The sequence below is a fragment of the Balaenoptera physalus genome (genome assembly GCF_965194825.1).
Source record: "Balaenoptera physalus genome assembly, chromosome: 8".
Classification (NCBI taxonomy): Eukaryota; Metazoa; Chordata; class Mammalia; order Artiodactyla; family Balaenopteridae; genus Balaenoptera; species Balaenoptera physalus.
In genome coordinates this window covers 9,608,981-9,636,928 of record NC_138887.1, presented here as the reverse complement: position 1 = coordinate 9,636,928, position 27,948 = coordinate 9,608,981, and the positions used below count along the sequence as shown (strand labels likewise).

At 50.5% G+C, this 27,948-nt stretch overlaps 1 protein-coding gene across 3 annotated transcripts in view; it reads right to left on the bottom strand.

Moving 5' to 3' along the window:
• GCK (glucokinase) overlaps positions 1–27,948 on the bottom strand; it is a 55,762-nt gene that overhangs the window by 16,231 nt on the left and 11,583 nt on the right. Inside the window, exon 1 of one of the 3 annotated variants that reach the window (XM_082472577.1) lies at positions 12,814–16,204. The exons of the other annotated variants lie outside the window; for them this stretch is intronic. The gene's annotated coding sequence lies outside the window, so the exon portion shown is untranslated. Of the gene's footprint in view, positions 1–12,813; positions 16,205–27,948 lie in introns of those variants that run through there. 3 annotated transcript variants of the gene reach the window in all.

Genomic DNA, 27,948 nt, shown 5'->3' with positions numbered 1-27,948 from the left:
GCAAGAGCTCAGGAGTGGGTGGGGTTGGGGAGTGGTAGCTTGACGGAATGCCAGGCTCTCCTGCCAATGGCCAGTGTGGCCATCCCTGAGGAAGACCTTGACATGATTGATCCCCTTCCCAAAATAGAACCAAAAGGGCTTCACCAAACCCACATGTGACAGGTCACTGTCCCACCAGCCCCTGGCTCTGAGCCTCTGTTTGCACAGGGTGGGCAGGGCTCACCCCTGGGTTTGGAGTTGGGGGCCTTCTGGACCAGCCAGGCCAAGAAGCAGCTGCTCTTCTCTTGGTCCAGGCACATGGCACCTGAGAAGACGATCAGAATCCTCCAGCTCTGTCCTCTGGGAAGTGGGAGAGGACAGGGCTGGGCACAGATCAGTGGGCCCCTTTCTTGTTTGCTGGACTTCCAGTGTCCTCTCTGGCTTGCACTTTGACCAGCAAGCACCCCTCCCCAGAGCCCTTTCCTGGGGCCGCCTCCTTGCATTCCCCAGCACCTGTGAGGGCAGGAAGGAAGGCGTCCAACAGCCCCACTTCCCCATACTAGTTAGTCCTCCGGAGCCAGACTCTCATGCCTCATGCCAGCTCTCCTGTGCTCCCACCACAAGAGGTGTGCCTTGTCTCACCGTTTCCTCTTTAGGCGAGGGAGTGACACCAGAGGGTCAACACTGGGCTGGAGTCAAGGATCCCTGTAGCAAGGGATAGACCTGTCCAGAGAAGAGGGGCCAGGAGAGGGAGGGCCTCAGAGACAATGGCTCCATAGGGATACCCAGAACATAATTAGAGTCTTCAATATCTCAAGGGTTGTCCTGAGGAGGCTGGATGAACGTGGTTTCTGCTTAGACTTTCCCCCCCAAAAACCCAGAACTGCACAAGAATGGGCTAGGATGTCTCAGCAGATAGTGAGCTCCCAACTTAACAGGGAGAGAGAGATGTGGGGCATCTGAGAGCAAGACCAGAGGGAACTTTCTCCATGTCCCAGTTGGTACCCTCATCTTGGTTGCTCAAGGAGCTGACTGACAGGCATGATTTAATTTTCTTTGTCATTTATCTCTAGGAAATAATCTGACAAATTCGGAGATGGATATTCCAGGTTACTCTTTCTAGGATCCAAAAATGGGACATAATCCTCACACCCAACCTTAGGAAACTGTCTAAATAAATTATGCTACATTTATATGCAGTCATTTAAAATGGTAAGATTGATCTGCCTCTAATGGCATGGAAAGATGTTCACGACATCCTGTCTAAAGAGAATGTGGTGGCTACCCTCCAAGAGGGCCTCCAATGAGCCCCATGTCTTGCATTCAAGCCCCCGGGTAGGCTCCACGCATGCTGAATAGGTCTAGCCTATGTAACTAATAAGCTATTGCAGAAATGACGGAGTGTGACTTGTGAGGCTAGGCCATCAAAGACATTGAGGCTTCCGCTTTTCTCTCTATTGGATTCTTTACTCTGGGGGAAGCCAGCACCAGATCATGAGGACATTCAGGTTCTATTGGGAGGTCCACTGAGAAAAACTGAGACCTCCTGACAATGGGCATCTTCAACTTGCCAGGCAGGTGAGCGAGCCACCTTGGGAGCAGATCCAACAGCCACCGTCGAGCCTTCAGATGATGCCACCCCAGGCAACATTTTGACTAAAACCTCAGGAGAGACACTGAGCCAGAACACCCTAGCTGAGCCACTCCTGGATTCCTGACCCACAGAAACAGTGTGAGATAATAAAGGTATGTTTTTTCAAGCCACTAAATTTCGAGGTAGTTTTTTACATAGCAATAGAAGACTAATAGAGAGGAAAAACAGTTATAATATATAGCATGATCCCTTTTTGTCATGTATATGTATATTATATGTAATATACACATGGGAGGAAATATAGAAAAATGGTAATAGTAGTTATCTTGATGATGGAAATATGAGTGACTTAATTTTCCTCTTTGCTTATCTGTATGTCCTAAGTTTTTCTGCAATGAATGTGTATTAATGGAGTACTATTTTAAAATCAAGCTAAAAAATAAAAAGGTTGGGCCTTACCTGCTATTTTTGCACAGAGGCTCTGATGCCCAGACTCTGAAGGATGCAGGCTCAGAGTTAAATGTGTCAAATTGCCGGCCCCCATATTCCACTGGGAAAGAAAGTGGGGCTGGCAGCTGGAGAGCCCAGCATGCCAGCCCCTCCCCAATGGCCTGACGGCCCTCAGCACCAGCTGGGCAACAGTGTGGGCACTCCCTGACCTGATGCAATGGGGCCTGGAGGTCAGCATGGTGTTGCATGTGTTTGCCTACAGCAGGGTTGACTGGAGACTGGCTGTGCCCTTGTGTAAGGGCAGGCCAGGGGCCCGGTGGTGAGAGGGTGTCAGGCAATGTGGTCATGTCAGGGATACAGGCAAGGGGGAGAGGAACTAAGAGACAGCAGAGTGGGCTGGGGTCATGATAACCACAGCTAGTGAGTACCCAGTGGCTTCCACATGCTGGCTGCTGTGCTAAATGCCTATGTGGATCACAACTGGCCTGCAAGCCCAGGGCAGTCATTTTAAATGTGGGGAAACTGAGGCCCATGCGAGTTAAGGGAGTTCCAAGATACCACAGCCATCAGTGACTTAGCCAGGATTTGCCCACAGCTCAGCCTGACTCCAGGTGTACTAGAAGATTAGTCTTCCTGACTAGAGGAGGAGGGCTCCTTCAGGGCCAAGCACATGCTGAGGGTCAGGAAATAGCCTCTGGAGCTGCTTCCATGCTGGAGATGTTCAGAGACCTCAGCTTCAGCTGGTGGGGCTGGGAACAGCAGCAGCCGCCAAGGTCTGCATTGCATGGTGCTTGCCTCTGACAGTAGGTGGGCCTGGAGGCCTGGGGTCAGGTTTCAGGGGGACACCTAAAGGCTGTGGCCATGGGAGGGGTAGGGGAAGAGGGTGGGTGAGGAACAGGGAGTGTCCTGCACATTGGTTGGGGAGGGGGAGGCAGGCTGTGGGATCATCCAAGGAAGGCAGGATAACGCTGGGGTGACACAGGAGCATGAGGTCACCAGCCTGAGTCTGAAAACTGCAGTTCACTGGCCGTAGGACTTGGGCAAGTCCCTTAATTTCTGGGCCTCAGCTTCCTCATCAGTAAAGTGGAGGTAACGACTTACCTACCTCACAGGGCTATTGAGGAGATTCAATGGGATAATGTAGATAAGACTCTTGGCAATACAAGTTGTTCAATAATTTGTAGCTATTTTTACTACCAAAGGATGCTTTAGCCCCTGGGTCAGAGTTTAGAATACAGGCCGTCCAAAGCTCTAGATCTATAGCAGGTCCTAATCCAAACTCCCACCCCCATGCCTGCTGATTATTCTGGTGTTCTAAGGAGACAGACAGGTGCCACAGCCTCTTGGATGCCACTCCCACAGTAAGTCAATGAAGCTTATTGTCTGAAAAGAAGATGCCATCACAGAAAATGGTGGAGTAGGAAGCCCCAGAGATGAGTCCCTCCACCAAAACAAACACTACACTAGAAAAAAATGATCAAAATAAACCTGATTGGACACTTATAGCAACCAGGGGAGTGCCTGATGAAAGGAGAGTTTGCTGATGGCTTGTAAGTGAGCAGTGGACACAAACCAGCTACCACCCCCAGTCCCCACCACGGCCATGGGAAAGGCACCCATGTTCCCTGGGCAGTCAGGACCTTGGGCTGTGTATTTTGGTTGATCTGGTGGTTCCCTGAGGGCTCAGGACAGAGCTTGCCTTTGTTTCATCCTCCTCAGGCTGCAGCAGCCTCCCTGGTGGCATTTAGCAGAAGAGTTAAAGAGACATACATAACAGTTTGAATTTTTTTGTTTTGTTTTGTTTTTTGGATCCAGACATTTAAGGATTTCTCTGTCAGGTCACAGGCTGACTGCAGAGAAATCAGAACAGAAACCTCAGTGAACATATACAACAAGAAATACAGATTTTGCAAAAAAAAAAAAAAAATAGTTTGGATAAGTCACTATACAAATGAACAACTGCAGTCCTCAACAAGCAACAAAACCAATCTTTACAGAGAGGGAGAATCTGACTTCCAGAGTTACCACAATATAGTACTCAACAAAAAATTAGAAAGCATCCAAAGAAACAGGAAAATATGGCTCATTCACAGGAAAAAAAAAATCAATAGAAACTATCCCTGAGAAAACCTGAACATTGGAATTACTAGTCAAACACATTAAATCAATGTTGGAATTACCTGTCAAAAAAGTTAAGTTAAACATGCTCAATGAGCTAAAGGAAACCATGGATAAAGAACTAAAGAAAATTAGAGGAACAATGTATGAAAAAACAGGGAATGACAATTCCCTAGAATTTAAATTATAGAAAGGAACCAAATAGAAACTCTGGAGCTGAGAAGTACAATAGCTAAAATGAAAAAAAAAAAAGAAAATGCTAGAGGGCTTCAACAGTAGTTTTGAGCAGGCAGAACAAAGAGTCAGTGAACAAGAAGATAAGGCAGTTGAACTTATCCAATCTGCCTAGCAGAAAGAAAAAAAGAATGAAGTAAAATAAGCAGAACCTGAGAGACCTGTGGGACACCATAAAGCATTCCAACATAAGTATTGTAGGAGTTCCAAGAGGAGAAAAGAGATGGAAGGAGGCAGAAAAAGTATTTGAAGAAATAATGGCTTAACAATTTCCAAAAGTATTTAAAGTATATTCCCCGAAGAGTTAAAAATAGGGACTAAAAAATATATTTGTATGCTAATCTTCATAGTAGCATTATTCACAATAGCCAAAGGTAGGAACAATCTAACTTTCCATTAACAGATGAATGGATAAAAGAAAAGTATTATTAAATATAATGGGATATTATTCAGCCATAAAAAGGAATGAAGTTCTGACACACTACAACATGGATGGATGTTGAAAACATTACGCTAAGTGAAATAAGCCAGACACAAAATGACAAATATTGTATGATTCTGTTTACATAAAATATCAAAATAGGAAAATTCATAGAGACAGAAAGTAGAATAGTAGCTACCTAGGGAATGGTGGGGAGGAATGGGGAGTTACTGAGTTTTCTGACTGGGATGATGAAAAGGTTTTGGAAAAAGTGATGATAGTTGCACAATACTGTGAATGTAATTAATGCCACTGAATTGTACACTTCAAAAGTGGTTAAAATGGCTAATTTAATGTTTTACATGTTTTGCCACAATAATAAAAGAAAGAATACTAACAAGCTGTTTATTTTTATGGTAAAAGCAAGTTTTTTACCGCCCCAAATGGAATCACCACTCAATCACCCTTGCACATTCATTCATTCTTTCAACAATGTTTGCCAGCAGTGCCTTGCACACTATATGGATGTGATATAGCTTATGAATAGGATGAGGGAAGTCTACTTCTGGATTCCCCCCAAACTGGACATAAGCCTGAAGAAGGCTTTGAGAAGGCCCGTTCAGTCATTTCTGTAAACAAAAGGACTCAGCCCTGTGACAAAGATTAATTCTCACTGTGATCTGTTGTTTTGGATGCCACTAAGAGGGGAATAGGGACTAAGAAGAAAGACAATATAAAAACCATGTCGAGGAGAGAGATTTTGGTTGTAGTTACTGCCACCATTTGTCTATGAGCAAATAGATGCGATGCCCTAAGTTTTTGAGGAATTGTATTGCTAAACCCCCCATGAACTTGGCTTGAAAAAGCTTTTGATTGCTCAAGCCACAAGATAATCCTTGGACCCCCAAACTTTATCAGAAAGAAGTAGGCTGTGAAAGGGTATTACATCATAGAGGATAGTGGTCAAAGAAGAATCTCCCAAAGGGTGGGCCCTGGGGCTGCAGAGTCTCCCCCAGAGGGCAGAACTGGAGTCCTACGGAAGAACATGTCCCCACCAGGGCAAGGTCTTCCCCGACCCTGCCTGGTGAGATTTCATCATCACTATGGATGTGACTTCTCTGTTTTCCATTCTTCCCCTTTCCCAATAGGAATTTTGATTGTGGACACTCTGCCCACTCCCCTGGTCCTGGAGGGAGGAAGGATGGATGGTGACTCGTCTTTCCTTCCCAGACGATGGGACCGTGCTCAGCATTACTTGCCTGCATCTCCCCCTGGATACAAGGACTGTGTGGGATCTTGGCTCATCACCTTTGGGGAGGGATGAATGTGGATTCTAAGTGTAAGAAGAAGGGTACCCATGCACTGTGGCAGAGATTACCAGCTGTGGGCCAAAATCCATGTCCTCTTTGTCCACTGTGATAACAACTCCACGTGCATGGCTGGCCAGCCATTCTGTATTCTCAGCCTCTCTTGCTCTGAGATGTACCACCTTGTGCGAGCCTACCATTTCCTGGTCCAGGCTTTCAAACAGAGAGTGGCTTTTCTAGATTCTTTCTTACCTTTCTGCGGGCTTCATCACGCTGATGATGAGGAAGCTTTAGGAGGCAGTGGAGACAAATGTAAGATGCCTGGATTCTTAGATTACCATGTAGAGGACAACCTCTCAGCCAGCTCACACTTGCATTGACTATCATATGAGCCAGAAATACAATTCTGCTCTGTAGACCCATTTCCTGTTTTGGTGTTGGTTACAGCAATTAAGCTTGCCCTAATTCATACTCAGAATGATAGCACCAATGAGCAAAAATAGAGCTTGGGAGGGGACTGAATCACTCATTTATTTAACATTATTAAGCACCTAACTTGTGCTTAGTCTGAGGTTATGAAAATGACTAGTTTTTAGTTCTCAAGGAGCTTACAATCTAGCAGAAGGAACAAGCAAATAACAAATACAAACTGATACTGGCAGAGCTACAGAGTCTTGGGGGAACATGGAAGAGGCTGATGGGGTTTTCTGGAGAATAGGATTTCTCAGTACTGCTTCCTGCTGCCCTTAATGCATGAGTGGGAAGCGGCCAGCAGAGAAGAACATTCCAGATAGAGGGGCCAACAGGACAAAGTCAGAGGCATTTGGAGAAACACAGATACTTATAGTGGCTTGAACCAACACCCACAGAGGGCACACCCAGGAAATTAGATAGTTGCAAATGGCATTTGGGCTAAAGAGGTAATCTGAGGTGGGTTACAGATCCCTTTGAAATGCATAACCATGAGTGTACCGAAAATAAAAATTATGGGTAGGGACTTCCCTGGTGGCGCAGTGGTTGAGAATCTGCCTGCCAATGCAGGGGACACATGTTTGAGCCCTGGTCTGGGACGATCCCACATGCCACGGAGCAACTAAGCCCGTGTGCCACACCTACTAAGCCTGTACTCTAGAGCCCGCAAGCCACAACTACTGAAGCCCGCGTGCCTAGAGCCTGTGCTCCGTAACAAGAGAAGCCACCACAATGAGAAGCCCGCGCACCGCAACAAAGAGTAGCCCGCACTCGCCGCAACTACACAAAGCCCACATGCAGTAACTAAGACCCAACAATGAAGACCCAGTGTAGCCAAAAAAAAAAAAGTATGGGTAGTAGCCAAAGCAATACTCAAAGGAACATTCATGCCCTTAAATGCACTCACAAAAAAATAAATGGAAAATCAATGAGCAAAGCATTCCTCTCAAGGTCTTAAAATCCCCAACACAGAGAAGATAAAGTAAACCTAAGAATAAAGGAATCAGTAATGATAAAAGCAGAAACAAATTGTACAGAAAGCATGCAAACAAAAACAATAGTAAACTTGATTACGAAATCCCAAACCCAGATCTTTAAAAAGACCAATAAAATAGCAAACACTTGGTCATCTAATCAAGGATAAAAGAAGACACCAATAAATAACTTCAGGGATAAGAAAGAGACATAACCACAGATAAAGAGGAGCTTGAAATGTCTTATGAAAGTTATGTGTAAGACTTGCTTCAATAAATTTTTAAAATCTAGAGAAAAGGGATGATTTTCCAAATAATATGGATTATCAAAATTGACTCAGGAAGATAAGAAAAACCTGACCAGATGGAGAAAAATAGAAGAAATGTTAATAGATGTCAAAAAACTTCCCTTAACAAGAATACCAGGTCTTAGGGCTGCCCTGGTGGTGCAGTGGTTGAGAATCTGCCTGACAATGCAGGGGACACGGGTTCGAGCCCTGGTCTGGGAAGATCCCACATGCCGCGGAGCAACTAGGCCCGTGAGCCACAACTACTGAGCCTGCGCATCTGGAGCCTGTGCTCCGCAACAAGAGAGGCCGTGATAGTGAGAGGCCCGCACACCGCGATGAAGAGTGGCCCCCGCTTGCCACAACTAGAGAAAGCCCTCGCACAGCAACAAAGACCCAACACAGCCAAAAATAAATAAATAAATAAATAAACAAAGTGCTTGTTATAAAAAAAAAAAAAAAAGAATACCAGGTCTTGCTAGGTTTTTTTTTGTTTGTTTGTGGTTGCTGCTGTTGTTTTCATACGGCTATGGAAATGTCCAGTGCAAGGCCTGGCCCATAACAAGTCTTAACAAATGCTTATTTAATGAGATGATAAGAAGATAAGACTTATTTGACAGGCAGGGACAGTACATGAGGAGCCCAAAAGTCGGGGATGTGTGTTCAACTGAGTCCTGCAGACAGTGGAAGGCCGGATGGTTTATGACAGCAGGGGGACAGGGGGAAGGGAGATGAGGTGGCAGAGGTGGGATGGATGGGGCTGGGAAAATAACAACAAACAACAACAACAATAATGGCTGTTTATGTGCTGTGCCAGGTACAGTCTTCAAGACACAGAAAGGTAAGTTACCTACCCTTATCACCCTGCAAATATGAGGTTCAAACTCAGGCATTCTGTCTCCAGTGACTCTTAGTCACTGAGCTATCCAGCCCCAGACGAGCTTGGGGTATCCTCACAGGAAGTCTGCAGTGATGGGTGAGGGCTGTTGCCCGGGGGTTCAGCAGTGGGAACAGAAGGCTGTGAACCCTGTTCATAGAAACATGTTACCACGTTCCTAATAGGATCCCTGTAGCTTTACTCTCACCGCTTGGCAAAACCATGTCTGATAAAAGGCCTTGTGTCCAGAACATATAAAGAACTCTTACAACTCAATAAGAAGACTATAACCCAATTTTTTTTTAACATTTTTTGATGTGGACCATTTTTTTTTAAGTCTTTATTGAATTTGTTACAATATTGCTTCTGTTTTATGTTTTGGTTATTTGGCCCCGAGGCATGTGGGATCTTAGCTCCCCGACCAGGGATCGAACCCGCACCCCCTGCATTGGAAGTCGAAGTCTTAACCACTGGACCGCCAAGGAAGTCCAATAACCCAATTTTTAAAACCTCACAAAGAATGCCCAATAAGCATATGAAAATATATACCTCATTAGTCAACCAGTGAAATGCCAATTAACACCACAATGTTCTGCCACTGTATACCCACCGGAATGACTAAAAGTTAAAAGATGGCCAAAAGCAAGTGCTGGGGAGGACATGAAGTTACTGGATTCCTCAAATATTAGGAATGAAAATGGTACAGCCCACTTTGGAAAACAGTTTGGTGGTTTCTTCTAAGGTTAAACATACACTTGCCACCTGACACCACCTGGCACCACTCCTAGATATTTATCCCCCCAAATGAAGACGCAAGTCTACACAAAAGCTCGTAATTGAATATTCACAGCAGCTTCATTCATTGTAGCCAAACCTGGAAACCCCCCAAATGCCTATTAGCTAGTGAATGAATAAATGGACACATAGCACATCCCTGCAGGGGACCACGGCTAGGCTGCGAAGAGGTAAGAAGGACTGGCAGAGTGCTGATACGTGCACAGCATGATGCAAAGTCAAAGAAGACAGACGCAAAACACTGTATTCTCAATGATCCCACTTATATAGAAAAGGCAAAACCAAAGGGACAGCAAACAGACCAGTGGTTTCCAGGGTCTGGGGGTGGAGGAGGTGATTGACACCAAGAGGCTGGATGCATGGCCACCATCAAAAAATCTACAACCAATAAATGCTAGAGAGGGTGTGGAGAACAGGGAACCCTCCTACTCTGTTGGTGGGAATGTAAATTGATACAGCCACTATGGAGAACAGTATGGAGTTCCTTAAAAAACTCAAAATAGAGCTACCATATGATCCAGCAATCCCACTACTGGGCATATACCCGGAGGAAACCATAATTCAAAAAGACACATACACCCCAATGTTCATTGCAGCACTATTTACAATAGCCAAGACATGGAAGCAACCTAAATGTCCATCGACAGATGAATGGATAAAGAAGATGCCGTACATATATACGATGGAATATTACTCAGCTATAAAAAGGAACGAAATTGTGCCATTTGCAGAGATGTGGATGGACCTAGAGATTGTCATACAGAGTGAAGTAAGAAAGAGAAAAACAAATATCGTATATTAATGCTTATGTGTGGAATCTAGAAAAATGGTACTGATGAACTTATATGCAAAGCAGAAATACAGACACAGGCTTAGAGAACAAATGTAGGGATACCAATGGGGGAAGGGAGGGTGGGATGAACTGGGAGTTTGGGATTGACATATATGCACTACTATGTATAAAATAGATAACTAATGAGAACTTACGGTATAGCACAGGGAACTCTACTCAGTGCTCTTTGGTGACCTAAATGGGAAGCAAATCCAAAAAAGAGGGGATCTATGTATAGGCGTAGCTGATTCACTTTGCTGTACAGCAGAAACTAATACAACATAGTAAAGCAGCTATACTCCAATAAAAATTAATTTAAAAGAAAAAAAGGCGGGATGGAGGGAATCTGTTGGGTGCTGGGAAGATTCTGTATCTTGACAGTGATGGCAGTTACATAACCATACACATTTGACAAAACTCATCAGACTGTAGACTTAAAAAGGTGAATTTTATTGTATGCGTTTTATATCGTCATTTAAAAAAGAAGAGTAGCAACTGAAGTTGAAGAGAGTCAGGGATCCACATTAGAGGTGGAAAGACACAGGCGCCCATGCAGAGAGCTGCTGCCTTCCTCAAGCCTCCCTCTGCAGCGGGTCTCTCCACCCCGAGGAGCCAGGACCCTGGAAGTCATAGTTCCAGCTCCCTCGTGGCACTTGGAGCAGGAGATGGGAGCTGGTGGACACTTGCTACCTACCTGACCTCAGACATGGGATTCATGCCTGCTCCTAGGGGTGAGGGCAGACACTGTTTCTTGCCCCCCACCGCTGGTTCCCCTTCTTTCTTGCTCACGGACCCTCCGTTTTGTTTGGGGATCAGGTGGCGACACGCCCAGCACTAGGCGATGGCCCCGTCTGGCCTAAAGCCCACCCCTTCTGGAGCTGCCAGGAGGGAGGCACCTGGGGAAGATGGGGCAGCAGAAGGCCCACCCCTCTTGCATTTGGAGCATCACTGGGTCTGTTGGTATCCCTTGTGCTGTGGCTGCACCTTGCAGCCATGAGGGGGAGGCGAAGACAGCCAGCACAGCTGACCCAGAGCCTGACATCAGGGTGTCACTGTACTGGGCTGAGAACCACTTCTGGCCTATTTATGGTGTGAGATTATGAGCCCTATCAGAGAACTCAGTGATAGTTGGGTATCTGGTACAGCCTAATGGACCCGCACCGCCACGGTGGGGACTAACAAGTCATTCGGCTCTGCTGCATGAGAGAAAGCCTAGAGAGGGGGAAGCAAGGGACGGCGGGACACCCACAGGTAATTACCCTCAACAGGGTGGCTCAGGAAAGCCCCCAGGAGGTGGGGCAGAAGCTGGACTTTACTCCCTTCAAGGTGATGGAAACCAGCGCTCTGCTGGAAAATGGTTAACAACTGGCTCTCCAGGGGAAAAGACCTGAGTGGAGGAATTGAACAGAGGCACCCCAGCCTCCCTGGAACCTGATCCCCTGACCCTTCTGGGCCACCTCCCGGAGGCTGTGGTTCTGGCCGTGGCCATGTGACAACGGCATGAGGGGCTCTGCTACATGCTCCCCCCATCGCTCTGGCCCCACCACCTGCAGACAGAGTTGGGGCTGTGTCTGAAAGGATGGAGGGAAACGCCCTGTTCTACCCTCTGACTTACTCCATGGCTAATGGTGCCACTGGTCAAGCTAGGTCTGCTGCTCCCCACGTGGATTCCCCAGGTGGCTGAACTACACTCATGACTTTGCAGCCACTTTGAAAACATGTTGGTGAACTAATTTCCAACGGCAAGAGCCTACATTCCTTGTTTTAAATGAAAAATAAATGATGCCATCCAAACACTCCATCTCATTCTCCAAATATCACTAAAACTCTCTTTATATATAGCAATCCACCAACAATTTTTGCATACTATAAAGCATTCAAAACATCAACTACCTAATCATTGAACTCTTAAAGAACTCAACGGTGGCTGTATTTGTATGGAGTACACAGTGGTCCTGTTCACGGCATAACCTATCACGTTATAGATGGTGTTGGTACCTGCCGCGATTCCCTTTGCTGGGCACTGCAACTGCTCCCCAGCTGCTCCGATTGGCTGCCAGCAGCTGACAGCTGGACCCTTCTCCTAAGACTTGTCTTCAGTCTACGAAGTCACCCCACCCAGAAATATCTGGAAGGTTATGTGCCTCCGGGATTGGCAGAGAAAATACAATGTGTCATGCAATATTGGGAACATATATTAAAAATTTATTTGTTGTTTATCTGAAATTCAAATGTAACTGGGCATTCTGAATTTTTATTTGCTGAATCTGGCAGCCCTGGCCCTCCCACTGGGACCCGCAGCCAATGACTGCCCAGTACAGGAGCGCAGAGGCTGCCCGGCCTCAGGAGGGATGACTCACGACGCCATTCATGCTCCAGAGCTCCCCGTGGGATCAGGCTGGGGCTTGACTTCTGCTGAATCCGAGTCTGCCTCCACCCCTGTCTTACCCCAACACCCATGCACCTGGTCTCACCTGAGCACACTCTCTCACAAGTGACCGGCACCGGAAGCCTCATCACAGACCTTCTGGGACCCTCCTCCTAGGACCTAAGTTGGTGCCAGGCTGGTCTTAGACATGAGGTGGGGCTCTGGAATTGGATTGCTTGCCGCGGGATTGACGAGAGGACAGGAGGGTCACTGGTGGCAGAAGCAGTACTGGTGGCAGACTTCCACTGATTCCCACAGTGAGGGCAGAGTGCTGATGGAAGGGAAGGCACCGCCCGTGTGATGTCTGGCGCCGAGGGCTCTGGGCGGGGGGACATCAGCCTAAGGACTGTGCAATTGAGTGGCTGTGGATAAGTGTCACAATGCACTGAAAAGAGAAAATGCCAGGCTCGGATCTCTTGATTTAAAGCAAAGTGGGGGAGGAGGAGGGTCTCCTGGGCAGTATTTGTCTCCTGCACCCAAAGGCCAACAGAGTTGGAGACCAGATGCAGGACTTAATTGTAAGGGAGCAGTATTTGAACTTCAGAGAGGGCAAGCTTGCCCCATGAGGGAGGAGTGTGGGCAGTGGTGTGCTGGCCAATGGTTAACAACTGGCTCTCAGGGATGATGGAGGTCCTGATTGGTAGCATTTTCTTTCTTTTTTAAAAAAATTTATTTATTTTATTTATTTATTTTTGGCTGCATTGGGTCTTCGTTGCTGAGCGCGGGCTTTCTCTAGTTGCGGTGAGCGGGGGCTACTCTTCGTGGCAGTGTGCAGGCTTCTCATTGCAGTGGCTTCTCTTGTTGCAGTTGCAGAGCATGGGCTCTAGGCATGTGGGCTTCAGTAGTTGTGGCATGTGGGCTCAGTAGTTGTGGCTCGCGGGCTTAGTTGCTCTGTGGCATGTGGGATCTTCCCAGACCAGGACTCGAGCCCGTGTCCCCTGCATTAGCAGGCGGATTCTTAACCACTGCGCCACCAGGGAAGCTCCTGGTAGCATTTTCTGATTTTCATGGTGTAAGCCCTCCCTCCACGGCCGATTTCAAGCTGCCAACACGGCATCACTGAAGGAGGAGTTGGAAAGAGAGGCACGTGATTGGCTTTCCGAGTATGTGTAGATGAGCCTGAGAATTTTGAATTCCCAGATTCCCATGCAGCCTCTGCTCTGGGCTTACAGAGTAGCCTTGTTGTGAGAAGGAGGCCTTGTTTCCCTTGACAACAATGCAGAAGTCTCAAAGGGACGATGTATGTCCTTCTCAGGACCCGCCTCTGCCTCTCCCCCTGGCCATATGTACTAAGGTCAAATCTCAAAATGGCCAGTTGGGGAAGGCTTGGACTTGCTGAGGGAGGAAAAGAATGATATGCTGAGGTTTCTGCAGGCTCTGCTAACATGTTCTGGCAGGAAGTGGGAGACTTGACCTTCACATACTGGACCAAGGCAGGAAGACTCTAAGGAGAAGGGCGACTTTGCTGACAAGGGAGCATTCACCGGTGATGCTGGATTTAACACCCTGGCAAGGGTCCCAAGAGAGGGTTCCATTACATTGCTGGGGTGGCTCTCAAAGCTTTAAAAAAGCAATGACCCACATTAAAGGATGTAGTCTCACTATATAGCACAGGGAACTATATTCAATATTCTATGATAATCCACAATGGAAAAGAATATTTTAAAATATATATATATATATATATGTATAACTGGATCACTCTGCTGTACAGCAGAGATTAACACAACATTGTAAATCAACTATGTTTCAATTTTAAAAAAGGAGGCATAGGGCTTCCCTGGTGGTGCAGTGGTTAAGAATCCACCTGCCAATGCAGGGGACACGGGTTCAAGCCCTGGTCCGGGAAGATCCCACATGCCGCGGAGCAACTAAGCCCCTGCGCCACAACTACTGAGCCCGCAAGCCACAACTACTGAGCCCACAAGCCACAACTACTGAAGCCCGTGTGCCTAGAGCCCATGCTCCACAACAAGAGAAGCCACCACAATGAGAAGCCCGCACACCGCAACGAAGAGTAGCCCCTGCTCCCCTCAACTAGAGAGAGCCCGCGCGCAGCAACAAAGACCCAACACAGCCAAAAATAAACTAAAAAAAAAAAAAAAAAAAAAGCTTTAAAAATAAATAAATAAATAAAGGAGGCAGAGGTTCTTGAGTTTATATGGCAGACCATGGAGGAAGTGATCAAAAGGATAAGAGAAATGGGTATAATAATGTTGATCTGCTCTGTAAGACTGGAAAACACACAAGGTGGCCATACTCCTTGGAAAAGTAGAGGGACACTCTGTTTTCCAAGGCTGCAGGGGACATGCTGATGAGGGGACATCAACGGAAAGGCTCAGAGGGGGCTGTCCTCTGTAGACCAGGGCTGATGGGGGGAGACGTTGTTTCACAACTACACTCCTTAGTAGCAGTGGGGATGCCCGATCCCTTAATGGCAGAGACCAGGAGCAGAGCAGGAATAATGACCGTACTGAGCAGCAAGACTGACAACCAGAGGGGGCTGGCCTACAGGGATCTAAGGAGAAAGCTGAGAGAGCGCTGTATCCTTTGGGCCAAGAAAGGGTGAGCAGAAGGCTGAGGTCAGCCACCCCAGTGGGAAGTTAAGATGGAAAGGCGTCGTTTCCAGACCCGAACCTGTTCTCAGGTCCAGAACCCACTGACTGAAAGAGGGACTGAGTCTCCATGAGGAAGGAAGGACCCTGAAACACCACAGCAAGTATATATAATAGGGATATGTGGCTATTTGCCTGAATACACATAATATTCAGATATTTCAATGCCTATTTCATGGCAATTGACATTGATATCTAGGGTCCCAATGTATGATCATGGCTCCCCTGTTAGCACAGGGGCATACTGGGGTGAGGGGATAAATAGGGTTCTGGCCCTGGTCTGCCTTATGTGGGATCTACTAGTTCCATGGATTCACTCAGTGAATCCTGAACATATAATTGGAATGGATTTACTTAGCTACTGGAAGAGCCCTCACAGTGGTTCCTTGATCCATAGAACGAGAACATTTGTAATAGGAAAGGCCAAGTGCAAGCCCTTGAGATTGCCCCCCCCCACACACACACACCCCAGCCAAAAGAAAAGTGTCAAATCCTGGGGAAACGGCAGAAATGATTGCCATTCTTAATGACTCAAAGGGCGCAGGGTGTGGGTCACATCATATGATCATTAAATTCTCCAGTCTGATCCCTGAAAACTGAATGGGTCAGGATGGATGGCAGTGGACTGACGACCACAAATTCAGTTATACAATTGCAGCTCAAGTGCTGGATATAGTATCTCTTCTAAAACAGATTAACACAGTTTATAGTAGGTACATAGTAGGCAGCTATTAGTCTGGCAAATTTATTGTTATGGACTGAAAGTCCCCCCAGAGTTCATACGTTAAAGCCCTAACCCCCAGTGTGATGGTTTTTAGAGGTGGGGCCTTTGGGAGGTAATTAGGTTTAGATGAGGTCATGAGGGTGGGGCCGCCATGATGAGATTAGTGTCCTTACAAGAAGAGGAAGAGATGGCAGCTCGAGCTCTCTCCATCATGTGAGGACACAGTGAGAAGGTGGGTATTTGCAAGCCACGAAGAGGGCTCTCACCAGAACCCAACCCTGCTGGTACCCTAATCTCAGACTTCCAGCCTCCGGAACTGCGAGAAATCGATGTCTGCTACTGAAGCCACCCATACTGAAGCTATGGTATTTTGTTATGGCAGCCTGAGCGAAGACATTCATTGTTTTACAATTCCCTTCAGGAAGGAAGAGCAGAAGCAGTCTGCACCCACATGAGATGGATAACAGTATTCAGTCACAGTCTTGCTCCAAATGATGTGAATTCTCCTGCCCTCTGTCACAGTACAGTCCCAAGAGACCTAAACCATCTGGTCTACACAGACCACAGAACATTATATTGACTCACCATATTGATGACACCATGCTAGTTGGACCCACCGAGCAAAAGGGGCAAGTACCATGGATGTCCTGGCGAGGTACACCAGGAAAAGACTCAGGGGCCTGCCACATCAGTGAAATGTGTAGGGGCCCAGTGGTCTGGACATGCCAAGGACAACCGCTTTCAAGTGAGTAACAAATGATTGTACCTTTTTCTCTTATTGCTAAGAAAGGTGCACAGTGCTTGATAGGCCTCTTCAGATTTTGGAAGCAGCATATTCTGCCCTTGGCAATACTGTTCCAACCTATTTACCGGATGAAACAGAAGGCTGATAGTTTAAGTGAAGACAGAGAAAGAAAGGGCTCTGCAGCTAGTCGGCCACAATCAGCCCTGACTCTGAGGCCATGTGACCTGGCAGCCCTGATACTTGAGGTGTTACACTATGTGAAGTGTGATAACCCCCCAGAGAAGGGTCACAGACCAGACCCCGGGCTCTGGACCAAGGTCCTGCCAACTGCAGCAGAGAACCAAACACCACTCGAAAGGCAGCTCCTGGCCTGTCACTGGGCATAGGTAGAGACAGAGCATCTGACCATGGGACATCGAGTGACCATGTGGCCAGAACTGCCCGTCATGAGCTGAATGCTGTCAGAGCTGCTAAGTCATCAGATCGGGCAGGCCCCGCAGCCATCCACCGTAAGATGGAAGTGGGGCATCTGCAATCAGGCTCAAGCAGGTCCAGCTGCAGGAACAGCTGGCCCAGACCCACCTGTCACCTACCACTCCTGCACCGATGCCCCCGTGCCCCTCTCTCAGCTCACACAGATGGCCTTCCCTTTGCCTGGCTGCGGAGGAGGGCAAAAACCCACCCACGCCTGGTCCACGGACAGGTCAGCTTGGCCGGTTGGTACAAGCTGGGAGTGGACTTCTGCTGCACCGCAGTCCCACTCAGGGGTGGCCCCAGAAGGCAGCGGTGAGGAGAAATCCTCTCAAGAGCCAGAGTGTGGGGCAGGGCACCCAGTGACGCACTTTGTGAGGAGAGAGAAGTGGCCCAAAGCTCAAGGTACCCAGAGACCATGGACAGGGGTGGATAGCTTAGCTGGAAGGAGAGAGATTAAGAGGACTGGGGACAGGAGAGGTGTGGGGAGGAGGCGTATAGATAGATCCAGGTGCGTGGGAACAAGTTCGAGGAGTTACTGCCTGTGAGAAACCATCTGCTAGAGGAGAGGCACTAAATAAACACATGGAGGACTGACCAGCAGCTCCTTACGTCAGCTCAGTGTTTACACGATGCCCTCACAAACCAATAACAGTGGTGGCGGAGGTGGAAGCTGCGTCTACACCCGGAAGCATAGGCTCCCTTTTGCCAAGGCTGACCTAGCTTTTGCTGCTGTCAAATGTGTGACCTGCCAGTATCAGAGACCGACCCTAAACGCCTGGTGTGACACTGTTCCTCCAGGAGACCAACCAGCCACGACTCGGTGACAGGTTGACTACCCTGGACCCTTCCCTCTCTGGAAGGGGCAACAGTTCATCTGATATTCCAGGCACGCATCTGCCTTTCCTATGTTCAGTGTTTCAGCCAGTTCCACCAACCGAGGAACCACAGAATGTCTGATCTACTGATGTGAGATCCTCCACAACATGATCGCAGACGAAGGACCCGCTTCATGGCAAAGGAGGCCTTGGCAGTTAGCCCACGGTCCACAGGATCCACTAGCCCTCCCACCTAGAAGCTGCCCCCCTTGTACAGTGGTCAAACAGCCTCCTGAAGGTACAACTGAGCTGTCAGCTTGAAGATGCTCCCCTATAGAAGGGGCGGGTGTCCTCCAGGGTGCAATGTCCTCTTTAATGGCCACTGGGTGATGCTGTGTCCTTAGAAGGTAAAATACACGGGTCTGGGAACCAAAGGCTCTTCATTGCTCCTCCTGACCCATTTGGGGAATTTGTTCTTTCTGTACCCACAACCTTAGGTTCTGTGGGCCTAGAGGTCCTGGTTCTCAGAGGAGGGCTGCTTCCAGTAGAGGTACAAGAAGAGTCCCACTAAATTTAAAGCTATAATTGTGACCTGCTCACCCATGCTCCTTGTGCCAGTAGCCAGGCAGGCAGAGAACAACAGCCAAGGCCAAGGAGCTCGACTGGGTACAGTGAAGGGCACTGGGTCTGGGGTGGCTGGAGTGTGGCAGCAGATTTCAGGCCTTGAGGCTATAATCTGGGCTGCCCTCTGACGGTCAGGGTCTGGCTCTGTGCTGAGGCCATGGGAGGTTCTGTGCAGGGAAGGCACGCCTGGAATTGCGCTTAGATGGCTCACTCTGGAAGCAGTGGGAAAAGTGGGCTTGCAAGGCGAGGACCTGGAGTGGGACGGTCAGCGGAGCCAGGCGTGGGGGTGAGGATGGGAGGGCAGAAGGGCTGCTGGGGCCAGCTGGCCAAGGGGCACACGGCAAGGATGGGCTCTGCAAGACAGAGCCGAGCGCAGGCCTGTGAGTGTCTTGGTGAGTGGAGCTGGGCTGTGTGGGGGCCACGCTGCTGTTAGGACAGGCATGGATGGGGGTCAGGCCGGGTGTGCCCAGAACAGGGCCCTTGTCCTGTGTCCCTACACCAGCCCTCTGACTCCTAAAGGCTGCTGATTCTAGTGTCTCGGGCAGCCAGCGCCTCAGGCTGGGCCGGTCAGATTGCGCCCACCCTGTGGATCTCCAGTGGGTTCGTGGTCCCAACAGAGCCCCGAGGAGACCTTCCTGGGAATCGTGTCTAGCAGGAACTCACAGGGAAGAGCTCTGCTTTCTCTCTGGTTATAAGGCTGTAAGGCTGTGAGCCTGGAGCTCCTATGACCAGGTCCCCATCGTCAGGTGGGGAGAGTGACGCCAGCCCCAGATAGAGGTGGACAGAGGGACCCTGGCCGCCTTTGAGTCTCAGATCCTGCTCCCCAAAGCTGCCCTCATCTCAGCACATGGAGCTTGGCCCATCAGGCCAGTCCAGCCCCTCTTTGCTTCCTCTGGTTCCATTGAGTTTGCGTTGCTTATGGCCAGAGATTCCTGACGATTCCCTGGGTGACCACCTGTCAGAGTGGCTGTGACCTGTGCTATCGAGGGTGGTAGCCACTGGCTACATGTGGCTCTTGGGCACCTGAAATGTGGCAAGTCCACATTGGGAGATGCTGTACGTGGAAAATACACATGGCTTTGGAAAGCAATATGAACCATAGCATGTGAAATATTTCATTAACAGTTTTTATGTAGATTACACATTTCAATGATAATTTTTTTTTTTCCGGCCGCGCTGCGCAGCTTGCAGGATCTTAGTTCCCCAACCAGGGATGGAACCTGGGCCCTCAGCAGTGGAAGTACAGAGTCCTAACCACTGGACCGCCAGGGAAGTCCCAATAATATTCTGTTTATAGTGGGTTACATAAAGCATCATGAAAATTAATCTATTTCTTTTTACTTCTGTAACGTGCCTACTAGAAAATGCTGCGTTTCCCCTGGACGGTGATGTGCGGGGGTATGTGCCTGCATTGGAGGGAAGGCTGACACCTTGAGGGTCACCCATCAGACACAAGCAGAGCACTTGGCTGTGGACAAGGGGAAAGGCGGGGGACTCCTGGCTGTTCCTGGCGGTGCTGTCCCTTCATCCTCACGGACCAGAAGCGTCAAGTCCTTGCCCCTCCCCTAGGAAAGTGGTTTTCTCCTGTGCTGCAGGGCCTCGTGACCCAACGTGTCCCGTCCTGAGTGTTCCTCCTGCCTCGAAACCCTCATGGGCACATCCCATCTGGGCTGGCTTCCCCCTCAGGCCCCTGTGCAGCATCCCTTCTCGCTGGCCTTCCTGGCCGACCCACCTGGAACGGATTGAAAAGGAAGGGCGTGCCGTGCACCTCATCCCAAACTCCCTAAGATGCCCAGGAGCCACCTGCCCTGGTTCTCAGTCCCTTCCTTCTGCTGTTTATGGGCCCTCAGCCCCTCCCCTAGCCTGGCCTCTCCTGCCCTCCACTGGGCCACGCAGGAGTCTGGTACCAATTCCTGAACGTAGGGAAAACGCAGGCTGTGACCTTGCACGGGTCTGGGCTTGGGCAGCCTCCTCTTTTGCCCTCCTTAGGGCTGCCCAGGAGGGGGAATAGCTCTGTGTGGTTTGTTTTATAAGATTTTGATTAAAAGTGTCAGAATTTTTTTTTTGGCTGTGCCCCACGGCATGCAGGATCTTAGTTCCCCGACCAGGGATCTAATCCGTGCCCGCCGCAGTGGAAGCACGGAGTCTTAACCACTGGGCCGCCAGGGGAGTCCTAAAAGTGTCAGAATTTGATTAAAAGCATGTGTGTGGTTGGGCGGGTGTTGGGGGGCGGATATCTACAGCTGAAAAGAAAAAGTCCTCAAAGCCAGTGAGCCAAAGGGTGAGGCAGGCAGGCAGGGCTGTGCCCGTCACTGAGGTGGGAGGAGGGTGGCCAGGGAGGCAAAGCCACCGTCCCCAAGAATTCCTAGTCCTTGGAGTCTGTGAAACATGGCCTTACATGGCAAAAGGGACGTGGCAGCTGTTAAGAACTCTGAGACAGGGAGATGGTCCGGGATTATCCCGTGGACCCAATGACATCATAAGCATCCTTAGAAGAGGGAAGGGGGAGGCAGGAAGGTCAGAGAAGAAGATGCAATGACAATGACGGAAGCAGAGATCGGAGGGACGGAGGACGCAGGGCGAGGACTCTGTATCTTCTGGAAGGGGGCGCATCGCGTTCCTCCTCCCATCTGTCTACTTGTGGGACTTCTCTGCGCTTCTACTCACGGTGGAAGTGTTGTTCTGGAAAGGTCGGCGCTCGGTTACCTAGCATAAGGGCCCCGTCCTAATCATGCCTGCGAGAGGCGCACACTCAGGGGCTCACACCCACACAGCAGCCCAGCGGGGCGCTGTACAGGAGGGGAAACTGAGGTCTGGAGGGATTTCAACGTCGCCGAAGGCCACCCTGCTGGAAAGGGGAAGAGCGGGGTTGAGCCTGCAGCCCAGCCAGGCACAGGCTGGGAGCAGAGGGCAGTCCTTGGAGGTGGAGCTGGCCTCCTTCCCATCTGGGTGCCCAGACCAGTTCTGCTCTCTCTGGGGAGTGCTAACGAGGGAGGGTCTTTATCTCCTCCTGCCGCTCACCTCCCCTGGGGGCAAAGGATGGATCTGCTGGGTCCTTACAGGCCTGAAGTACTCCACCCAGGTCTGTTGCTGATGCCCTGTGAGGGACAAGATAGATGGGCTCCAGACCAGGCATTTACAACTGGCCTCTTGTTTACATTGCTTGGGGTGAGAAAAAGATGGGCTTCAGCCCGGACATTTACAACCAGCCTCCTGTTTGCACTTCAAAATAGAAATAACAACAGAAACAAGGTAAATAGCCAGGCTTTGCCTCCCGAAGACACTTTAAGATAACAGTCATGGCAGGAACAGAGAGGGGCTAAACCCTGTTTGAGGAAAAGATCAAGAGGTCACATATTTCCCATCCTTGGGGCAAGGAAGACACTACACATGCGCAGAAAGTCTCCTTGGGGGTCAAAAAGGAGGGGGCGCTACCCCATAATATGTGATGCCAAGGCCCCCATAGGCCTCTGGGCTGGAATCCATCATGAAAGAAAATTGCGCACGCATGTTGGGGAGGTCCTAGGGCAGGTCAGGTGCAGAAAAAGAAACCAGATAATTGGCCAAAGGTAAACAAAGACCCAGAACTGCCGTATATGAATGCTTTAACCGCTTCTTTACCGCTCTCCTCCTCATTAGGGAGGACGCCCACACCCTTGCTCTCCGGGTGTGCATCTCTGCCTTACTTCTGTCTTAACTAAACAAACGGTTTCTCTGTGTGCTCTCCCACTTGTTGTACTGTGTCTCTAATAGTCAACTTGTACCTGTTTTTACAGTTTTTGCCTCCTTGAGAAATGCATTTTTCACTGGGGGCAAGGACCAGGGGAATTTTGTTTCTAGCCTCTAGCCCCTGGTGGTCTAGCAGCTAGGATTCCTGGTTTTGATCCAGGCTGCCCAGGTTCAATTCCTGGGCAGGGAACTAGATCTCGCTTCAAGCCAACGCTCACTGCCGTCTCTCCGAGATCAAACAGGTCTCCTGCCTGGGCAGGGTGGCCAGCACAGTGGGCCCCCGACGGATGGGCAAGCCCAGGGTGCCCAGCGTGGAGGACCACAGCCCGTGCCGAGCTGGCTCACCACTCAACACCCAGGGGCCTGCCCAGCGCTCAGGGGTCTGCCGAGCTGTGTGTGGCAGGGGTGTGTTGGAAGGTCAGCAGGCGTCTACAGGCATTCACAGGACATAAGGCCGTGGTCCTGAATGTGCTTCCCGAAGCACACTATGCTAGGACGCCTTGGAGGGGCGGGAGCAAAGGAGACAGTGTAGGCAGTGTCAACCCCGGAACGGTAAGCAGCGGTGGCCAGAGCCCTGGGGCCTCTCAGAAGTTCCTGGTCCCCACGTCCCCATCTGATCGACCTCCAGCCACACCTCACAGAAGTCTCCACACCCAGCCTAGGTGGCACACGCTGCTATTGCCCCATTTTGCAGACCAGGCAGGTGAGGCCCAGAGCTGCCCAGCTCTCAGCAGGCCTCGAGGGAGCTGGCTCCAGAGCCCATGCAGGCTCTGCCCTCTCCAGGGGCCACCTCTGGGCTCACGAAGCCACTGCCTAAGAACAAATGCTCTCACTGAACCCAAGTCTCCATCACTCACCCTGTGTGACTTCAGCAACTCACGGGGCTTCTCTGCCTGCAGAGCCCTCCTCTGTGAAATCAGGGGCAGGACAGCCTCCGAGAACCATCGCCGAGAACAGCCAGTGGTTGAGCAGCGGGCAGACCTGGCAGGCGGGGACTTGGGAGCAAGGGCCCATCACTGGGGCTCTTCCCTCGGTGAGACTCCTGCTTGGGTCCAGCACCAGGGGGGGAGACTTGGAAGACCTGCCCACTGCCGCCAGCTGGGCAGGTGCGGCCTGGTGGGGGGCAGCCGAGGGGGGCAGAGCAGATATGGATTGAGCGAGACATGTGAAGATCAAGTGCGGGGATGGGAAGGGGGCGGTGATCAAGAACAGGGCAGGATGACTGCAGGGGGTCCTGAGGCATCAGGGCCCAGGGGGAGCCGGCCGCCCACCCGGAAGGGTGGGTTCTCTGGCATGGTCTGCCCGCACACCTGGCCCTTTGTCCCCCTTACCCCACAGGACCGCTCTTGTTCTGGGTACACACTCTGGCCTTCGTGGCCTCTGCAGCCCCGCTCCCCCAGTGCCCCTCCCAATCACCTCCCTTCGGTCTAGCACATGGCTGGGCTGTCAGCACCTGGCAATTCCCGCTGGTTCCAGCAGCTGGTGGGACCCCCGGCACCCAGCTCGGCGTCCGGGAGCTGCCCTGCTCTTGATCACCGTTCCCTTCCCATCCTCGCACCTGCTCTTCACATGATAGGGGAGCCTGCGGGAGGCTCAGAGCCCAAGCACCCTGGCCCGCCTCAGCCCTCAGGACGGGACCTTCTGGTGTCAATGGCCGGAGGAGGGTGAGCCAGACTGGCTTTCTCAGGGGTCAGGGAGAGGTCTGGGCCAGGAGCTCAAGTCTCGTGGAGAGGAGAGCCCAAGACCCAAAGGGAGAAAATGTGAACAGCTGTCCGAAAAGCAAAAAAGACAAACAAAAGACCATCTGAATCAGGGGGAAGTGGTCCATATTCTGGGGTGGAAGGTTCATCTCTCCCCAAGTCAAAACCCCCATGGTGCTTTTTATGAAACTTGACAACTGGCTTCACTGAGAAAGGGGAGGCAGGAGCTGGCACCACAGCCGTATCTGAAACGTGAGTGGCTGCAGTGAGGGATTCCTTGGAGCAGAAGTAAACAAACAGAAATGGACCCTCATCAGGCACATGTACTTGCTGGAACTTAGTCCCATAAAGCTGGCTTCTCTAAACAGCTCGATGGCCTGTACACAAACTGGTCACCAGGAAACGGCTGCTCATTCAGAAATAAAGGAATAGAATACATGGCGCAAGAGAGGAGATGGTGGTGGTCAGACGACCAGGGGCCTTGGTGGACGCCAAGAAGCTTCCCGGGAGGCCCCTGGAGGCTGAGGAGGGAAGTGGCCTGGGAGAGGAGGGCGTGGGCCCAGCAGGGAGTCCTGTGCTGAGCAGAGCAGGGGTGCAGAGGAGGGGCCCGAGGGGACTCCAGTCTGGGAGGAACCTGGGCAGGGGGCAGACCCAGCCCTGAGGGGGTGATGTGGGAGGCAGCAGGCTTGGGGGGGGACGAGGGGGCCTCTTCTCAATGTGCACCCAGCCCGAGGCAGAGAGAGGGACAGAGACACAGAGAAACAGCGTGAGACACACACACAGAGACACAGTGACAGCAAGAGACACACACAGAGATGAAGAGACAGAGAGACAGACCTAGAGAGACACAGAAAGAGAGGGAAAGAAAAAGAGGCAGAAATAGACAAAGAGAGAGAGATAGGGAGATAGAGACACACACAGAGAGACGCAGAGACTGAGACAGAGAGACAGGAGAAGGAGAGAGACAGAGACACAAAGAGAGAGAAGAGCCGCATCCTCCTGAAGATCAGCGTCCGCCCACGAGAAGGGAAGTGAGATGAAGGCGGAGGGGCCGGGCCAGGCTAGGCCTGACCCTCTGTCGCAGGGATGGGGGGACATGGGGAACACGCCTGGGCTGTCCCCAAAGGCTGCAGCGCAGCCCACAGTGGGGGCCCTAGAACCTTCCCTGGAGGGCCTCCCTTGAATGCAGCTCTCACCTCTCTTGCCTCAGGTGGCTGGAGGGCAGCTCTGCAGAAATCGGGGAGGCGGCCGAGAGCACTCTGTGCCTCTCCCCCGCTCCCACCCTCCGGTCCTGCTGCTGCAGGAGCAGGCGTGGGCCTGGCTGGGTCTGCACTGCGTCTCACTGCCGGGTCCCCTTGGCCTGCTCCTGACCCGAGAAGCCCCAGACGATGACGCCTCTCCGGAGCACGGTCATGCTGGGGACTTCAATGCTCTTCCTGAGGCGCCTGGACCCTGAGGCCTGGGACGCAGGCCGCTTGCTCAGCTCTCCTGGGGCAGTCTCTGCTCCACGGCCTCCCAGCCCAGCCCCGTCACGGGACCGCAGCGACAACGTCTCTCACTGCTCAGAGCCAGCGGCTCCCGGCCGAGAGGGGCCCACGGCAGGCAGGCACGGCCCCAGCCCCTGCTGCTGAACCCACACCAGCCACAGGGAGCCTGGTTCCCCGCACACTCAGGGTCTTATCACCGCTCTGTCAGTGGGGCCATCTGCTCCTCCCTGCGTAGGCCCCTTTCCCAGAACACCTGCTTGGGGGCCACCTGGAGCTTTGCGTCCTCCTGAGCATCTGGCAGTAGCAAGGTCTCCAAGGGGCTTGGGGGAGGGGCATCTCTCCTGCTGGGGCCCCAGATCCGCTGGGACAAGTCCTGCCAGGGAACCTGGATAAGCATGCCTGCCAAGTGATGCAGACTCACTCCATCTCTGAGCCTTCTCCTTCAGCAGCAAAGTGCCCAGGGCAGCCAAGGGGGGCTGAATGGAGGGAGGTCAGTGCCCCCTATGGCTCTCACCCCCACCCCTCATGCTATAGACTGAATTGTGTTCCCCCAAATTCATATGTCGAAGCCCTAACCCCCAGTGTATGGTGTCAGGAGGTGGGGCCTTTGGGAAGTGATTAGGGTTAGATGAGGGCATGAGGGTAGAGCCCCCACAAGAGGAAGAGATCAGAATGCTCTCCCTCCCCCCGGCAACTATGTGAAGACACAGCAGGAAGGCAGCCGTCTGCAAGCCAGGAAGGGAGCCCTCCCCAGAATCCGACCATGATGTCACCCTGATCTCAGACTTCCAGTGTCCAGAACTGTGAGGAAGCAATGTCTGCTGGTTAAGTCACCCAGTCCACAGTATTTTGTTATGGCAGCCAGGCAGACTAAGACACCTGGAGTGTTACCTTCCCAGCTTTCCTCCTGAAAAGTGCTCCCCAAACCCACCACATAAAGCAAACTGTACGGGCTCTGGAGCCCCCATCACTCCCGCCCACCAGCAGAAGGGCGCAAATGAGGGAGGGGGAAGAATAGACCAGGAACTTCCAGGAAGAATAGGCCAGGACCTCGGCCTTATGTCCTGTGAATGCCTGTAGACGCCTGCTGACCTTCCAACACACCCCTGCCGCACACAGCTCGGCAGACCCCTGAGCCCAGGACCCAATTTCAGGTCTCCTAGAAGTTGTGCCATCAAGAGATAGAACTCCATAGCAACGTAAATGTCCACTGACAGATGACCGGATAAAGAAGACATGGTACATATATACACTGGAATATTACTCAGCCACAAAAAAGAACGAAATAATGCCATTTGCAGCAACATGGATGGACCTAGAGATTATCATACTAAGTGAAGTAAGTCAGACAGAGAAAAACAAATATCTTATGATATCACTTATATGTGGAATCCAAAAAAAAATGGTACAAATGAACTTATTTACAAAACAGAAATAGACTCACAGGCATAAAAAACAAACTTATGGTTACCAAAGGGGAAAAGGGAGGGAGGGATAAATTAGGAATTTGGGATTAACAGATACACACTGCTATATATAAAATAGATAAACAACAAGGACCTACTGTATAGCACAGGGAACTATATTTCATATGTTGTAATAACCGATAATGGAAAAGAATCTAAAAAAGATATATGTATCTGAATCACTTTGCTGTATACCTGAAACATTGAAAATTAACTATACTTCATTAAAAAAATTTTTTTAAAGAAAAAGATGACATTTTTAACCCATTTACAGATGATGAAACTATGGGGAAAAAAAGAGAGATTTCCATGCCAAGGGAATGACTCAGTGGTGGGGTTCCACAGCCACAGTCTGGAGGGGAGGGGAAGCAGCATCAGTAGGAGCGGGCCTCCCCCAAGGAGCTCTAGAAAAACCATGTAAGAAACTGCCATCCCCACGGGGAAGCCACTGAAAAAACGGTACTGAGGCCACACACTCTTGCAGATTATAGGGGGATGACCACAGGTGATCCGACAGGTCACAGAGGCAAGATGAACCAGGGAAACAGAAAGGGCAAAACCAGGACTACCCTGGTGGCGCAGTGGTTAAGCACCCGTCTGCCAATGCAGGGGACACAGGTTCGAGCCCTGGTCCGGGAAGATCCCACATGTTGTGGAGTAACTAAGCCCGTGTGCCACAACTACTGAGCCTGCGCTCTAGAGCCTGCGAGCCACAACTACTGAGCCCATGTGCCACAACTACTGAAGCCCGTGTGCCTAGAGCCCGTGCTCTGCAACAAAGAGAAGGCACCACAATGAGAAG